The sequence below is a fragment of the Bombus pyrosoma genome, linkage group LG2 (genome assembly GCF_014825855.1).
Source record: "Bombus pyrosoma isolate SC7728 linkage group LG2, ASM1482585v1, whole genome shotgun sequence".
NCBI lineage: Eukaryota > Metazoa > Arthropoda > Insecta > Hymenoptera > Apidae > Bombus > Bombus pyrosoma.
The window spans coordinates 9,320,071-9,338,774 of record NC_057771.1 but is presented as its reverse complement, the minus strand read 5'-3'; the positions used below and the strand labels follow the sequence as shown (position 1 = coordinate 9,338,774).

Genomic DNA, 18,704 nt, shown 5'->3' with positions numbered 1-18,704 from the left:
AATCCAACACGTGTCGTGTTATATTTTTCTAAGTATTTGAATCACAAAATTTCCAGGTTTAAATAAATATCATTAGCTTCAATTGTGCAGTAACAAATAGTAATATATGGATCGTGAATTTGCATGAATTTGATTATCTAAATTTTAACGCCAATCTTACCAAGCCCAGTCAAATGACCAGTTTCAAAATTTAACTTAAAGTTGCACATTCATTGTTATTTCTTTTGTCCATCTAGCTTTAGGTAAATTCTTATATTATCTGACCAATCGATTCCTTAATTTTTGTTAATATAAGAATTAATATAAGCGAGTTAAATAAATTTCAATAATATTACCATGTAGCAATAGTTAATGTGTAAATTGTGAATCTTCGTGAACATGATTCGACGTGATAAGTCACATTTTCTATTCTTTATTGGGAAGCAGCTTTACAAGTGTAGTATGTTATCCGATCAACCCCAAAAATAGTTGCTTAAAGCGATCCTTTCGATGCAAGATTATCTTTTGTTATTTCTTATTAGTACGATATCATCAGTGAGGATGTTTGCAACGCATTGAACATAATGAAGCGAAATAACGTTATCAAGGATTCAGTGAAATGTGAAAATACATGCATTCCGTATGTGAAAATAGTAATTTGAGACGATTTTAGACAGCTTGTATGGAGTTAGCTGAATGAGTCTGAGTTCGGTGACATGAATCGGCATAGATACCGGCATTAATGCGATAATTTTCGAGTAGTATTATCGTCTCAAGTTACTTTGATATACGGAACGCATGTTTTTTCATGGTTAACTTCGGAGATAACGCTATTTCCATTTTTATGATACCGAATACTAATAGATAATAAAAGTTGATTTTACATTGAAAGAATTAGTTTTACAATCTATGTTGATTAGCCCCTTGTTGTTAGACCTATGTCTATTTGGCTATACATTTACTCTTATCTTAATTCTTTCGGCGAATTCTACAAGGCTTTTAGTTCAAATAAGAACACAAAATCAGAAGAAGAAAAACGTTGAAACTGAATCATTCTACGTTTATATTAGATACAGAGAAAAACTATGTTTTTACATATAATTCCCTAGTATTAAAATGATAATCATAATCTCATTAATCTAGGAAAATACATCAATATTCATAAACACACACAACTTTGCACTTTAATGATTGCATAATTTGACGCGTATATAGCCACGAATCGCAATCAATCAATAACATAATATGCTAATCCAGATCCGTGTCAAAGATCGCGTAGACGAACAGAGTAAAAGGGGGAATAAAAAACAGATGATAAGCGTGTTTTTGTAACTTGAAAACGTGGCAACGAAGCTGGATCGAAAATTTCCGTGCTCTTAACGTGTTTCTTCGTGCGCAATCCACGAATTACGCAGACATAACGAGATTGCGGGTCGACGGTTTGTTATAGAGCGTTGACTGTGTCGTTACAGGCTTGAAAGCGAAGTATCCGGAAAACTCGCACGCGTTACACACTAGGAAAACCTCGATGAATTGTATCGTGCGTAGCTTGAACAAGCTGGGTTAATTACGCGAATGGATAAAAGCATTAGCCAAAGTGGAAAGTGTCGCGGGTTAAACGTCGCCGTTGCTCTTGGCGACGATGCGGCTATTAAATGGAACACGTGAAATCGATGTGAAGGAAGAGAGGGATAGAGAAAAAGAGGAGAAGAGAGGCAAAATTTTCTCGATTCACGGTGAATCGATGAAGAAATACGAGGTGACCGAGACTACAGCGTTAGGAACCGGCATATTCCGTGTACAAGCACGTTATTCGATTCGCATCGAAGAAATGACCGATCGAAGCAGAAAGCTACTGGGAAGATTTTATCAAGCCGCTGCTCTGAGTAGATATAACCTGTCTTACCGGTGCAAACGAGACTCCGGGAAGACAAAAATCACGACGACAAGCTGGAAGAGTATCGAGCTGACGTTGCACAGCCAGCCAGTTCTAAAGTGGGAAGAGCAACGTGGCGGTTTTGCATTTAACTATTCAGAACGCAGCTCTACTTATTTACCTGTTTCGTTGAAAAACAAGATCACAGCGCATAACAATGACGCGGATGGTATCGAGATTATACAGAAGAAAAGGGTAGCCGGCGCGGGGCAAAAGTAGGCCACTCGAGAGTCTAACAGTCGCGTATACGATTCCCATTCTAAAGGTGTGCGCGCTGTCCTCGTTAAGAGGTAGAGGGTTGCGTCGTTAAACGCAAGGAATATATTCCCAATGCGAGATAACGGTACGGAGAAAGAAGAATGGAAAGAAAATGGAAAGAAACAATCGGCAAGGAGTCGATGTTTTCGATTACGATCGTCTGACTGACGTCGTTGAAACGAAAGAGTGGCACGGCTTCATTTCGAATTTCAAGCTGACCGTGTTCCAGAAAATCGATATCCCGAGCCCTCGACGACAGTAATGCTATTTTAAAGCGCAACGCGAAAGCGTAATAATAACAACGAGAGTTGCGAAGAGGCCGTGATACGGTGCGCCACCAGCCGATCGAGGGATAATTAAGAGAAGCCAAACGAACGATATCGAGAGAAACCGGATGAACAAAGCGGAACGCGACGGCGCTGCGAGACGGAGACACGACATCGCTGATGGTATATGTACCTTGTACATAGAGCACACAAGTAGGCGGTGAAAGGGAAAATTATGCTCTGGCGTGACTCGACGCGGCCAAAGCAAAGATGCACGTGTTAGAGATACATTCGATTTTCCAGGCGCCCGATAACCTCGTCGAACGAAACGTCAACGGAGAATCGCGCGCACAGTTTGCACGATAGACCGTTTGCAATGCAGAGTAGGTGGTCGAACGTAGGTAGAAGTAGGTAGGTAGATAGGTAGGTAGATATTGGTTGATAATGCTAGAATAGGGTGGTGGCACGGGCAGACGATAAAAAGTGGGCCGCAACGCATGTTCACCATGGAGGAAAGGAAAAGCGTCTCTAGGTCCACGTGTTGAGAACTCGTGCGCGGACACTTTTAACCCTCTAACCTAGTCGAGGAGAGCTGCTTTATACAAGCTATCAGCCAACCAGCGTACCGACTGGTCGACCGAGCAACCGAGTCGGCCCAGCCTTCCGACGACTAGAAAATCGAAGCAGAACGTACGAGAAGCGAAGGCAACATCGCTCCCATCGATCGTGACCTACCAGAGAGAGCCTATTCCACCCTCGGTGCCCCTCTCTTTCACCCTATTTCTCGATCCTTACCCTTCTTTTTTCCTCCCCTCCCTTCTTTTAATCTCATCTTTCTCCTCGTATCACCCTTACCCCGTTCCTTAACCTTACCTGTGCGTGAACATATATCTCTCTTTCTATCCAACATCTCCCTCTTTCTATTATCATCCCTTTGCTTCTGCATCTCTTTTCAACGTGTCTTCGCTCGTTCTCCATCGCATCGACGGCCCCTCCGTGCGTTTCGAGTCGCCTCTCTATCGGGCTGTTCCCGCAATAACGACGCACGCGTGCCACTCCATATCGGACGTTGGTCACACTTCGGCCGTGCTGTCTCTGTTTCGCCGGCCTCCTCTTTCCGGCTCTTTTCTCCCCTTTTTTCATAACCCACTCCCTTTCCCCCTATCAGCGCTTTTTCTCCGTTGCCATCAGCCACGAGCGCGTGCCGTTTATTCCGTTGCGTTATACAACGAGTTGGGAACTGTATACACCATGCAAATCGAATTCCCTCTCCACAATCATCCAACAATGAGCTACCCTTTGCATTCGGATGTCGCCACTGTTGGCGGTATTTGAAATTTATTTTCCAAATCGATCGGTACGGTAAATATTCATTAAGTCAAAGTCGCATCGACTAGTCGGCTGCGCCATCAGAAAAATATGTCGACCGCGAAGGGTTAAATCTTGGTCGAATTTTGTCGAGTATGCTGTTAAAAAAAAAAGTGTTTTCCCCTCCTTCCATTATGTACGATTTTGAGGCAAATATCTACGCGATACGGGAGTTCGCGAAATGAATTCACACAGATGACCATCGACCGTGAAACACTGTGATGCTTTCATTTCGAGTTCCGTAGAGTAAGACACAGTCGATGTGTTTTCCTTTTGCAAATTTCAAAGCAAGATATCCTGTGTCAGCCTGATTATTTTGGGGCTATAGGTTGGTTATTAGGTCGGGTAAGAAGTTTTCTCGTTCATTTTAGAGAACTTCGGATCCAATTTTCGCGGAAGCGAAACTTCATTAAGAAAATGGAGGGCTTGTAAGAAAACGAGCCACGTTACATCTTTTAGCTTCTTTCATAATGTCATTTAGTCGTCGCTCTGTTAAAAAACGAAACTCGCAACATGGAGGAATCGATAATATAAAAAATGATCGGTATTTTGACTTATTTGTAAATATGTACTCGGGAATTACGTAATATTCGTGAATTGACACGAGAAATTCTCGCGTCTCGCTTGTTATCAGCTATTGACAACGAAACGCGTACGTGTGTAATATAAGTATGTATTCTCTTGAAAAATAATTGAAGTTGAGAAAGCCTGGCGCAACGCAACGATGCGTACCAAGTTCGTTTCGAGGTACGAACAAGTTCTCCCTTTGACATTACATCCCCTAAGAAAGTAATACGATTTCATTCGTCGGTATTTTTTTTTTTTTTTTTTTTTTTTTGAAACTAAAGAAAAATTAACAAGATCTCGGGTTGACCCAATAACATTCGAATCCTCCCACTAACGTTATTCAGCATTGCAGAAAAAGGTCAGTCGAAGGAAAAGTACAGAAGATCTCCTACGGGTATTTCATTTATTTGATAAAGTTATCTGTAATTTATTTTACAAGGTTACGTCACCTGACAAAGGGATTTATCACAATTTTCGAGTAGAATTAAAAGAAAGGCTTTCCCACGAACTCGATAATTTAAAGGGAAAAATCCTAAAGAGTTCGATCGCAAATCTATCGTACAATTGAACTTCGCTTCATCGTGTTACGAGCAGCTGGCGGTTAAAAAAACAAATATCCCGCGATTATTCTATTCGCTACTAGGAAAAACTCGATACGAGCGAAACGAGCAGCCTTCCGTCAAATTTGTGACGAATGTTAATCCAATTTCGAGCGAACGTCACTGTCGAACGATTAACGCGGTATGCGTTTAATCGAATTCGCGATTAGGTGCATAGATACTTCTATTGAAAATAGCTTCGTTCGATTGCTTGAAATTCAATTAACGTATATATACGTCATTACATAGGTGACTGCGATAATTCGTGGAATCATGTGAAATTAATTTTCGTCGTCCAAACTATTCAAAGTATCATACATTGAAAAATTGTATGCTGGATTTTCTTGAACTATTAAAATGACAGAAAATAACGTGATATTTTATTTATCAGACAAATTAGCACGAATAATTTAAAGAAGGCACGTTAGCTAGGACATTTTAATTAAAGAGTATTGTATAGCACTGTGTCATCATCAAACGTAACGCTTGTTGGCAACTAGCAAAGGTTATTCAAAGTAATAGCACGAAAACCAAATCGTAAATTAATTCATTGTAAAGTTAACGACGGCTAATAAAATAATACCGGCGCTTCTATGCACAAAATAATTAAAAATCGTTTATTCTCTTCAGATCTCAAATGTCAAGCGTTCGATGGAAAGACTTACCCGCAATCACCAATATACGTAGATATATCGGCTATTATACTTATTTCCTGACAATTTAGTGAAAGCGAAACTGTTTACTAACTATGAACAATTCGATTCGTAAGATAATTAAAAATTATCTACTCACAGAACGCAGATACTGCAACCAAAAAGCCTTAACATCGACCTATACTCCACAATCGATATACAAAATATACAATCGTTTCATTTCTCAATGTTTCTCAAACATCAGCCACGAAACAAAAACTGCCTGCACATGGTAGCAGCGGGCCTGCGCGTTTCCATAGTTCGTTGCACGAAGCGAGAGAAAATCGGTTCCTAGAATCTATCTCACAACGACGACGCCAAGACTACGCGAACGAAAGGAGGAATTTCGAAAGTGTGGCAGCCGACGAAGGACCTTGAGGATCCCTCGTCGAGGATCCCTTCGACCGTTACCAGGGACAGCTGTCTGCGAGCAATGCCGCGAACCAGCATAAAGTGCGGCTTGGCCGACGATTCACGACGCGGATGGTAACAAATGAACGAAAGAACCGTCGACAGAGAGCAAGGAGGAAAGAGAGAGAAGGTGGAAAGCCGCGCAGGTGTCACGATCGAGACGAGTCTCCGGTGCACGTTGTAGCCTGGCTTGCACTTTGTGCGTTGCACATTTCCCCTTCTCTCTCTTCTACATTCTCTCTTTCTTTCTCTTTCTCTTTACCTCAGTGGTCTTTTCCACTGTATCGCGTTGTCTTGTTCTAGACGCCATTCCCTACCTTCTAGCGTTTCTTCCTACACCACATGAAGCCCCGTTCACACGGTACCTCGACCTCCAGGCTTCCTAGGCTGCATCCTCCCGAACCAATTGCCAGCAGGTCAGGGATGAAAAGAATGTTCCCCGAGTTTACATCCCCTAAGGATTCTACAGTTTGATTTTCCGAGTTTTCCTAGATATAAACGTCTGAAGTAAAAATGATATTTAATGCTGTTTTTGTGTTGTTGGATGGCAAGGACTATCAGCGTGAAGACAAAAAGATCTAATAATAGAATGCACGAATGGCAAACACAAAGCGAAAATAGTCGCTAGAGACTAGATTTTGTTGCAGAAGCGTCTAAAGTTTGACAACTGGAATTGATATATAAGTTATTCGAAAATTAAACTCATCAACTTCGTTTTATGGAACGTTCGTTAACTTTACTGCCAAAGTACACGAGTAGTGTTTAGCGTTTGGATAGAAATAGGTTTTGTTATAACTGGAGTACAGATTTCTATGCATTTATGGGAAATTCAAAGATGCAGAAGAATGCATAGAGCGCAAACAATACACAGGAATATGTAAAATAACCAAAGTACGTGAAACGAATCGCTTCTCAGGTCCTGCTTTTTCAATATCATTTTCATACAATTTGTTTAAATATTTATATTTTCTAGATAGAAGCTCGTTCATTTATCCCACCAGTGGTATAGAATATCTAGCAATTCTGACTATAGTCACTCACAGGCCACAGGATGTGATCTTAGAAAGGAAACTGGCAATCATTGGACGACGGAACATCGAACGAGCTCCCATACCGAAAAATATGCCAGAACACGTGTTGGCGAAGCCCCAGAACATCTTCGAACCGAATCCTTAGGATCTTGTAGTTCAATGCGCCCCGAATGCGTCACGATATGTTGCGCGTGAAAAGTTTCTCGGCCGCGAGCTGCCGGTCGTGAAACAGGCAGAAATTCACGATCTTCATTGAGCATCGAGTGAAAAACGTCCTGACGTTTTCCGCGAATAACGGGCTCGGCAGCTCGCGCGGAAGCTGTTTCTGTCGCGACGTGAATTCGAATGATCTGACTGTCCTCGTGCAAATCTGGAATGCGCAATAACGTTGGAGACGACGTTAGCTATCCGTGACGGAAACGAATTCCAGCCGAATCGCGCGGCGAATCATGGCGAACCGAAGCGCCGAATGGAAAAGCACCGAGACGATAATAAAATTTCATTAGGGATATCGCGTTGATAGGATCTAAGCATCGATATGCCAGTACGCGGTAATGATATTAAAATTTTGTTTAACGTCATCTTGTCTTAATCGCGTTTTGCATCGAGCTAACAAGATCTGCGGAGCTAAGTAAAGATTTTTTGTTCGATATAATCTCACTGATGACGAAGCACTTGCTAGAGTGTCTCCTTATGACTATATGACAAATTCGGACTGATGACTTGTCGTAAGGTGGATTGTTCAAAGACTAATAAATCGAGAAGGAATCGTGAGAAATAGAAGATTTGCAAGGGTTTTGTCGTTTAAATTTTAATTTAATTTAATTTATATTAGAGAAGCGCAGCGAAAACAGACTATGGCCTCTGCCAATCGAAATAAGTTAAGACAATCGAATTACAAATTAGCTCGATGAAAGCAGTACCCGATTTAAATAGAAACGAATTTAATTCGATGATCGAAACCATGCAAGTCGTTAGGTTAACTAATTTAGTAGAAAGTTGCGAGACTTTATCCCGCTAAGTAGATGTCTATAGATAATACCATGGCGCGATAATTGAAATGGTCTGATGCAAGTTACGCGCAGATTCTGAGCTGAAACAGAGGGATACATAATCGCGTACGAGGCCATTACAAAGATCAAAATACAAAGCGCGCTTTGTGAAACGCGCTCCTAGATAGCATGGAATCACTAACACGTGGCCGGTTAATTAAACCGATCCAATTAGCAATAGTAGTAACTTGTTTATACTAAGGCAATTAGTCGTTGATATCACGTATCCAACTATATTTTATCGCGAGACGAGACGAACGAGAACGAGAGACGAACAACACGACGAAATTGCAGACATGTAATTTCCACTTAATCCAACGAGAAGGGGGAAAAAGCAATCTTCGTTTCGTGTTAATTGATATCGAAACTGAGTAACGAACCTGTCGGTTGATGAAGTTCGTCGTTCAGTCCGCAGCAGTTAAGAAGAAACAACGTTCATCGGTTGCATATCGAACGAAAACGTCCAACTACCAAGCTTTCCTCCCCAAGTTTTCGTTGAAACGTAATTTACCTACTAAATCTCCGCGCAACCCTAAACCAAATCCGCAACGAAACTCGTCAAAGTCTATCTATCAATGCGCAACGGATAACTAACTAAATTTCCTAACATCCGCGTATCGTGATAGAGAAAGGAACAGCCGATATTTCTTTCCCCTAACGTTCAAGATACTACACGATCAACGAAATTATGCTTAACCATGGATGATGCACCCTACAAGATCGAGTTCGTCGCTAATGCACGTGGGGCGGACCCGAGTGCTAATTAAGCCCAATCTGTGCCCATTCTGCCGATACTACTACGGTGAACGACGTGTCAGTTTAATGTTTGGCGCCATCGAAGCTGATGTACTATCACGGAATCTACGTTCCTGGTTCTACAAATTTACAATTGAGTCGAATCAGTTGAGTTAAATTATAGACGCAGCAAGGGGGATTTCAAGATCAAAGCTAAATAGAGGTCGGATCAACGTTAGATCAAGGTTAAATTGAAACTAAATAGAAGCAACAAAAGAGACATAAACCTAGAAGAAACTATCTTTTTCCAATCACTACCTTCGATTTTCTTTGTATTACATACTTTACTGAGATGATTATTGAAAATAATCAAATTAAATTTTGTTACTAAACTCAGCATATTTATATATTTATGATAAATTTAAACGTATAGAAGTGAACAAAATACAGAGATATTTAAAATAAGACATATACATATGGACATTAGGTATAACATATCAACATATGAATCTGTAACAATATACGCAATATATTTATTACCATACAACCTGTCTTTGTTAAATCGAAACCATTACGTATCAATATCGTGATCGTGTTACTTGATCAAAAGTTATCTTGATCAAAAGGCAGATAAATCAAAATACGCGATTGAAAGTAATAAAGATATATAAAAATGAACATAAAGTATAGAGACGTATTATTTGCGATATCATCATCGTTTCGATCGAAAAACGCGAAGAACATAAAAGTTTCAATCGGTCTGTGCCGTCAAAACGATAATCGATATCTCAAAAATGGGAAATATACATACGTGGAAACATGTATCGGAGCATAATCTAAACCACAAAACGAACGCCTCAATGAATACAGCATTACTTTAATTATTCGTTGCATCAACAAAGCCTGCAACCTGAGGGCTCGACGATACACGAGGGTTTCTCGAGGTTCGATTTATCGATCTTCCATGGCCTCTTTTAACGTTCAAAAGTCAATTTCAATGTCGCGATGTGACGTTGCTGGGACGATGCTACAGAGCCTATCCACGAATTTTTTTGTCGAACGAAATGGGTAGTAATTATGAAATGTCGAGACTATAAAAGAGGAACCAGTGCGTAATTAAATTCGAGATAATTACATTTTTTAAATTTATGATCAGACAATGAATAATCAAGAAGAAAAGTTTCAGCGTTTCATAGTTCTGTCGCAATAACGAGATCTATATTCTCATTTTTCATCCCTTTCTCCCTTTTCTCTTCTACCTGATACGTTTCAAGAAAATATGCTTGGAAAACATACGGAAGCGCAATGTTAAAACATCTCAGATATTCGCGGTTTCCGTTGGTAACTGTATTAATTGAAACGCGTATTTTAATGATGCTGTTATTGTCGGCCGACACGAGCGAAGATAAAAGACGACAAACTAGAAAGAGGAGGTGCGTTATCGATTTACCTTCTCCCCTTTTTCTTTACGGCTACTCTTTGCATCGCAAGCCTTTGATCTACACCACGGGTCTGCGCTAGCTTGACGTAATTAATGAGAATAATGGTGGAGTAGAGAGGTGCAAGTATAGTTCCGTGTCCAGTTCGAATAATGATTAGCAATTACAAGGTAGAGCTACTTCCGGTTAAGATACTATCGGAACGTCACATCGAAGAACAATCGTCTCAAAATTGTCGAGAAACTTCAAAGAGTACCAAAACGAATGTCCCTCGCTTTCGACAGTTAAAAAAATTTCACGTGATCTAAACTGATCCGGACGACGAATCCAGACGAAACACGTCTACAGTAACGTGAATGGAACAGCGAACAGGAATAAAAACGCGAGCGACTCGACCTGGATATAGACTCAAGTGTGAAACACACTCCTCTATAAATGGCTAATGAAACAGTTAATTAAAAAAGACGGAACGTCTGACCATGATTTAACGGCTATCTTCTTCCTCCTACACCAAACGCAGCTTAATATCTACCAACACGAAAAGTTGCCGCCGCTAAATAAAAACTCGGAAACAAGTAGAAAATATATCGTTTCGTCGAGATTATTACCGCTTAACCAGGAAAAAAGTCCTTCTGAAAACGCGGTCGCGAACTCGCTGCTTTTTTACGTGCAGATAATAAAAAAATTGCTGCTATCTCCGCAACTTATCAACCAGTAACGAATCGACCCGCAAACAAATTTTCAGTCGTGACGTAAAATCCCGGTGATAGCGTATAACTTGATCGTCAGTTCATTCCATCAATCGCGTATAATCCCGATCGTCCATTGTCCTACTCTCTTTCGACCTCTCCTCTTTTTTTTATTTTTATTATCATTATTATTGTTGTTGTTTTCGCTGATTTTCCTTTCTTTATTCGTTTTCACCGTTGATATAACGGAAGCAACAGGTTCGAAACTACGAACTGCGGCGTAAACTGCACCGACGACAGAAATACGCTTTTTCAAAGGGGGGGACGGCGGTAGGTTCGCGTTGGTTCGCAACGCGCGCGCTACACGGAGCCGAGAATGTAGGCCAGAGTGCGGAGGTAATTTCGAAAATATTAAATCAGACCGGCCAGTTGCCAGGCAATCGGCGCGGGACGGTCAGACGATCGACCGCCGTAGACATAGGTTTAGACGTAGGTGTGAATGTAGGTCAGGGTACCAGCACGTGCAGCCGGCCCGCGAACAGGCAAAAGAATACACGTCGTAAATGGGAAGTTCGTTCACGAGAGCCACTTTCGGCCCACCTCCTGCCGCCTTCTCACCACCCTCAGCTGCCCTCGAGTGTTTTCCCTTCGACCTCGGAGAATTTCGCGGTGCCGTCCGCGTCAAAACCTTGACGAAATTCACGCTTCATTTCAAGGACCTCACCGACAGCGCTCTTGGATTGCAAAACTAATCCCACCCTTGCGGGAACCACAGAATCGATAATACCTAGCGGCACAGGGATAAAACGTAGTTCAACGTTTCGATCAACCAACAGCTTGTTTTGTTACTAGGGAGAGCTATGCGTGCGTTTAAGTCTATCCCAAAATCTCTCCTCTCCTAGCTATCCTGTTCGATAAAGACTGACGTGTATCCGGAAAGGTTCCCCAGGTGTCTGGCTGTTGCGAATTTTCAACTAGGTGATGATCAATAAGATTGCAACTGATCGGTTGATATCGCGAACCCGTGAACGCTATTAACGCTCAAGGTGCAGATACCGAAATAATGTTATGTTTAGTTGATTTATTTTCATACTGTAGTATAACACGAAGAATATGACGCTCTGATGAAGACTCTTTGAAGGCTGCGCCTGGTCCTTATATGCTAGCTCTCCGTTCCGGGGTTGTTCTTCTCACCATAGTTTTTATGGGAGTGGGAATATATTTCTTCCAATCTTGTAATTGTGTACCGTCATGGGCACATCTCCTCTGGTGTTGCTGATTGATGTGTTTACTTTAGAGCAGGACCATTGAGTACTGAGGCTGCTAACTAGCCCCTCGATGAGATCCGCATCGTAAAGTTTACAATTTGGAAGGCAGGAAATTCGGGCTTTCCCAAAAAAGGCAGTTAAACTGTCCGTGTCATAAACTGACGACATATAAACAACTTTATTTGAGTATTTTCAGGAATCGTAGGTAGTTAAGGTGCATGGATATTTTAAGGGCATAATACTGCCGAAGAAATGAATTGCCATTGAAGACTTGCTCGATAAATTGTTCAACAAAAATGGAGCATATTGTACGAAGTACTTTATTAAGGTCTTCTCGACGAAGAAAACTTTCAATGCTAAGCATCGGACTTACAAAGGCAATAGAAGAATATTTTAATAATAAAAATGAAGAACTTTTTCCAGATAGGCGGAAGATAATTATAAACAGAAATGGATATTGTATCGAAAAGTAATTAATGGGAATTTCAGTTACAAAACGGTCGATCTCTTTCTTTTTAAAAGATAAAAGCAAGAGAATCTTTCGAATAACCCAATAATTTATGCTCGATGAAACGAGAAGGGCAAGAAAGATGGCGTTAAAATACGACATAACTGTGGCTACGCAGTTTAACAGAAATTGCAAATTGTAGATCCGCATAAATCTAATCGTTTACGAGTAATTGAAAAGTGTCTGCGAGATTAAGAAATACGAGTCTATGATTATTATACCGATTAACGACATATACTCCTGGTAACCTACAATATTATTTTTCTCATAAACTTCAGGAAGGAAGGTTTAGATGTCGTTAGAAAGAAAATTTGAAGCTATCACGATTATACTTAAATGTCAGACGCTGCTGCAATCCAGGCGCCACGTTCAATTATCAAATGAAATTACCAACCCAGGGTAAACCTTTTTAACGAGTAATCTTCTTTCGTCAACTCTTTCCTCGTACAATCTACGACCAAGGCTAATTCAAATATCTCGAACTTCATAATTGGCAATTTTCTCTGGAAAAAGTTATCACCTATTTCCTATCTCTGTTTTCATTTATATTTCGAATTTTACACTAACAACTGTAAATCGCAAGGACAACCATAAATCACCGGATCTAATATCACGGATGCAGTGGCTCACGAAAATATTCCACTTGATCAACGAGACTTCTTTTAGCTTCGGTTAAAAATCGAATCGTTTGGGTCATTATCCTCGATTGCTTATTCGTAGACGGAAATCGGTTCAGATAAAATTAACAGCGAATCAATACGTCGTTTTCCGATCGAATATGCTAAAAAAGTTTCTTAACGTCAACGTGATCGGCATACAACTCCAAAATAACAGCATAATTGACGATGGAACGGCTATCGATCGTTCGGTAATTTTTCTTCTTAAACTTCCCGTGATAATGTTGCCAAGTCACAGCCATTACTCTAAATAGAAATGTATGCTAAAAACATAGTGTTCGATGCGAATAATCGACGCGCCTACAGGATTTCCACCTTTCCTCGACTCTGGGCCAGTTAAATTTTCATAAACTTCACCGAAGAGCTGGAAACACGATTGTTCTCAGTACCTTCGACTCGCAATGTGGAATACATACATCTTTCAAAAGCCGGTATTGAATTCCACAGGGCTTAAGATCCTGTTAGACGATCGTATTTGTTACCCGACCATCGTTGGATTGGCACGCCAGCGAAACACCTTCGTGGTAATGTAACCTTCGAATGTACGTGAATCAAATTTCGAAAGGACCTGTATCTGCTTTTTCATCTTCGTCGTTGTAACCACGACGAATTGAAATTTCTCCCATCGACTCATCTTCCTAGCTTAGCAACTATTAGATCGTCACTCGTAGATACATATGAAACATAGCTATTGAATTTGACTGATTAAATTTTGCCACGTCGTTGATTATCAGGCCGATTTAAGAATAGAAGTAAAAATAAGTATGAATAAAACATGAAAGAAAAAGAAGAAATTTGCTATACGTAACATATTGAATGTTAAGGAGATTTATATTCAAAAATAAGAAGAAATATCAAAACCTCGTTGAAAGACATCGCGAAGAAGTTCGAATGAGGAAGAAGTGATGTAAATGTTGCTGGAAATATAAATTCAGCAAAGTTTAAAGACGTTATCTATTTCAGCCAGACAACCTTTCGATGTATGAATTATTCTGAAAGAAACTGCGAACAAGGAAATGATAATGGCTGCGTTCTATAAATTTTGAATTCTAAAACTGATAATCCTTAGAAATCTCGAACAATGAAGCTGCAGACGTGTACTGAATCACGAGCAAGCTCTTTTGATTAAATACAATATTCTCTGAACAAGCTACATACGGTCAAAGTCTTATCTAAGAAAACGACGTTTCGTATTCGACATTCACCTCGATCTATCAACGATCAGACGTCGTTTCCGCGATCTGAATTATTCCGGTTATGAATGTTGTAAGAATTCGATTTTTTAATTTGAAAATCCAATAACGGTACGTAGTCGGCGTGGACGATCGCGTTGCACGGAAACAAAATCGTCATTCCCTTTCTAACAGGCGCCTCACTTCGTTAAGTTAAATTGTCCATAGGACGAATTTAAGCGGTATTTTTTCTCAGATACTTTTAATTATGTTTGCGATGGAACGGCAGTGACGCTAATTAAATGCAGATTGATAAGGCGAATGGATATTCGAATAGCAGGATGAGATCCAATTAGAGAGAAGTCTCCAGGCAGTTCAATTACACGTGAATCTGCGAGAAGCAACTCTTATTCGACGATAACTAACGTTTGACGTTATAATATCATCTGACGTATTAAATTAACAGCAATTATTATCCACGAAACAATTGCTTCAAGCTACACGTTTCCACGTTAATTGAACAGAGTTTTATAGTTAATTGAACCGAGGTTCATCACGTTCACCTTTTATCAACCATCGATAAATTTCCCTTTTTCTTTTGCGATGTCGAAACGATGAACTTTAAGCCGTCAAGGTTTAATGTTGCGTTAACGCAATATTTCATTCTTTAAATTTCGTAATTATAGAAATTTTCGCTTAAGGGATGAGCCAGTTAGCAAGTTAACAGCGCGAGCAATTACAGAGAATTACAGGAGAATTTTTATTCGCGAAAACATGCCAGAGAACGTACGGGAAAGCGGATTATACGGACACTTATGATACTTCACATTTTTCCTTGGTCGACAAAGCGTAGCGTGATGCTAGCACGAAAAATATCTTTCTCGTGTTGACATTTTGATCTCGAATGCACGGTGCGCGCAGGGCCGACCCTCTTTCTCGAGATAAAATTTCAGTGGAAGAACCAGCTCTTGCAAGAAACGTTAGGTTCCTGAAGTGGCTCTCGATGTTACGTTTTAGGGAATAAAATTGTTGTACGTTTTCATCGTTTTAACTTGTCGCGTGTAACAAAGAAAAATACGAGGGGAGGAGAAACGAAGGCAACATAAAGGTCGAAATAAATAATACAGGCAGTCGGATTTTATTTCGTCGAAATACTTAAGTAACCGAAGTAATAAAATTAGGAGAAACGAGGCAGAAGGAAATTGTATAAAGTTTCCTGTACGCGCCCTTAATAAATTTCCATGAAAATTAGTTTCTAAGTGGCGAAGGAAACTTGGCCGTGTTCAACTGACCCTGTTAGAGGCGGAGGCAATGAGGTACAATGAGAAAGAAGGTGCTAAAAAGAAACCCAGTTTTATTCGGTCCAACATTATTAGTTCCCGGAAGAAAAACAATAGGAAAGAAAAAATGAATTTTAGAATCTTAACGAGGTACGGATAGATGGTCGAGCTCGTTCCACTCGAAAGTGAGAGAAGAAAAAAAAACGGTTCGACGTTGATGAATTTAACGACCGAACGATACAGCGAAAGTAAGAGCAGAGAAAACGGAGGATTTTCAGGATGGAGAATTAACAAAAGAGAAAGTATAAGGTAGATATTAATTCCATAGACATCTAACTACTGCTATAATCTAATCGGAAGGAAGTGATCAACGTGTCCTCGTTTTCTAGATACGTACACTTTTTTCCACTTCCTGTATTTCTATCTTGTCTATCGAAACTAGAGCTCGAATAAAACCAAACGAATCACAGTCTAGAGTTCGCGTATTATCGATCCCCGAACAACACTCGTAGAATGGCAATTGTTCTGCAAGAAGATTCCAACATTTCCAACGGAATTTAGCTGTCGAGACATTTGCTCGAGTAATAAGGCGAGATACAGAGAGTGCCGGGAAATGAGACACAGCGTGAAAAGCATCGAAGCGAAAACGCCGCCAGTCGAAAGAAAAATAAAATTCAACGTCGTTGTTCGTAAACAGCGAAATAGCCGAGAAACGACAGAAATCCGTCGAACTCGTGAAAATTAGAGCACCGACAACGAGATCGTAAATACAATAGCATGCTTGACCTTACGCTAGAACCGTACGCTGCGTCTTTCTAACGAAGTTCTTGACCTCGATGGACCTTCAAGAATCGATACAAGTAGATTTTGCATTGAATTTAAAAAAGAAGAAGATAAGACGATCTATAGTTAGATCCTGGCGACTTGTAAATGACTGATACGATATCGTAATGTGCACGTATTTTGTGTTAGCCAAGGACATATACAGTCTCTCTGCCCATCGAATTCGAACCACTTAAAACTTTCAATGTTTTCCAGTTTTATGATAATATTGAGAAGCGTAAGCGGATTTCACTAACGAAGTTTATCTTTCCATTCTTTCTCCTCGTTTCGTCTCTCATATCCATCCACGATATTTCGTATGCGCTACTTTCATATCCTCGTTATTTTACTAAATGTTCTGAATTTTAGTCTTGAAATCGGGTAACGAGATGATCAAGGATAAACAGATTCGAGACGCTTTCAATAACATTCAAGTACTAATTATAGAAATACGGAGATATGATGTACGTGATCATTTCTACTAGTATTATATAATATCTAATATCTAATAATAATTTGGATAACCAAGGACAATTTACAATTCATGTAAAATAATATAGCGTGTTATAGTCAGATAAACAATATTTCTGTGATTCTAATTCGATAATCGGGAACTGTATAAGCTCCGATGGCCATGGAAACGATCGAATATCGTTTATTTAGCTTAATTCGATTGGATATACGGTGGATTGAAGAATTTAATAATAGCAAAGGGGATCGCGCTATCGTCGAGTCATCCACGGCTTCTTCGGATTTCACCAAGGATTCTACTTCCATGACATTAATCGAAGGTCACGAGATGCGTACAACATGCCTGAATCAACGAAAGGTAAAGTTTACATCGCGTACATCGGTCTGTATATCCTCGTTTCACATTAAGCATCAGCTGGATAGTGTAAACTACTCGTGACGACTTGTGTACAGGACGTTCCAGTGACTCTGTCACCAACCAGCTGTGCTCGCCTCTATTCATAATACAAGCGTCCATTTCTTCTCCTCTTTTTTTTTTCCAATTCCATTGTTCGACGACGCGTGCCTCGACATATGTATGTATTATGATTCGTTTGTATACAGATCTTAAAGCTCTCTTGATCCGTGTAAACCGTACTCGAAATTATACGCGGATCAATCGCTGCAATAGGGTTGGGGTTAAAAAGATTGATGGAACATGAACGAGAAAAATTTGAAGAAATGTTCGCAGACTCGTCGAATGAAACGAAGTTTCAACGAAAAACTTTATATTAATTTAGTAGGCTCTAATTAATAGGCTCTTCAGAAATACGATTCTACGTACATATTTCTAAATACATACTTGTGATTCTAAAAATCGTATTCACAAAATATTCCGTCCTAGCTAAGGATTGAAACTCTCGTCCCACTTAAGCTTTCTGGGGGCGCAGCATTTTTTTTTTTTTTTTTTTTGTGAAAAATCAAAAATTTCAACGCAATGCATATTAAGTAGGATATATTTTTATTTCACTAAGATAAACCGTTCTATGACTTGCACCATCCACGTTGAGAATATTTTATGAAACTCATTTGTAAGATAAATTAAATTCTATTTAGATAAAATTCGATAGATAACAATAAATTTACGTTTTTAATCTAATCTTTCTCTCTCATGGCTACTTATACATGTATATGGGCACACTCTAGAAATAGGAATATATTTCCAAGTTAATTAACAAGAGGCATAATTCCCACCACCTATCAAAGGGCTAAAATTCACCCTGTCGTATTTGTTTTGCATATCGTCTGTATTCTGCTACACCAAAACTGCACGAACATTTCCTTCACGCAATTATCCCCGCAGAAGTTTATTGCTCGAACCCGGAACTATGAATAGCCCTTTACACCGTGATAAAGTTCGAAACACAAGCGCTACCAGTGTCACGACATCATAATCAACATAAGGGAACACGAGTGGAACACCCTGTATGCAGTTAGCAACTTCG

The 18,704-nt window shown here is 39.9% G+C and overlaps 1 protein-coding gene across 16 annotated transcripts in view; it reads right to left on the bottom strand.

Annotated features, from left to right (window-relative positions):
• The window catches only part of LOC122577095 (casein kinase I), a 63,272-nt gene that overhangs the window by 24,183 nt on the left and 20,385 nt on the right, over positions 1-18,704 (bottom strand). The window contains exon 2 of one of the 16 annotated variants that reach the window (XM_043748273.1): positions 6,394-6,564. The exons of 14 other annotated variants lie outside the window; for them this stretch is intronic. The gene's annotated coding sequence lies outside the window, so the exon portion shown is untranslated. Of the gene's footprint in view, positions 1-6,393; positions 6,579-18,704 lie in introns of all 16 variants that reach the window. One more of the 16 variants, XM_043748279.1, reaches the window with a different exon arrangement.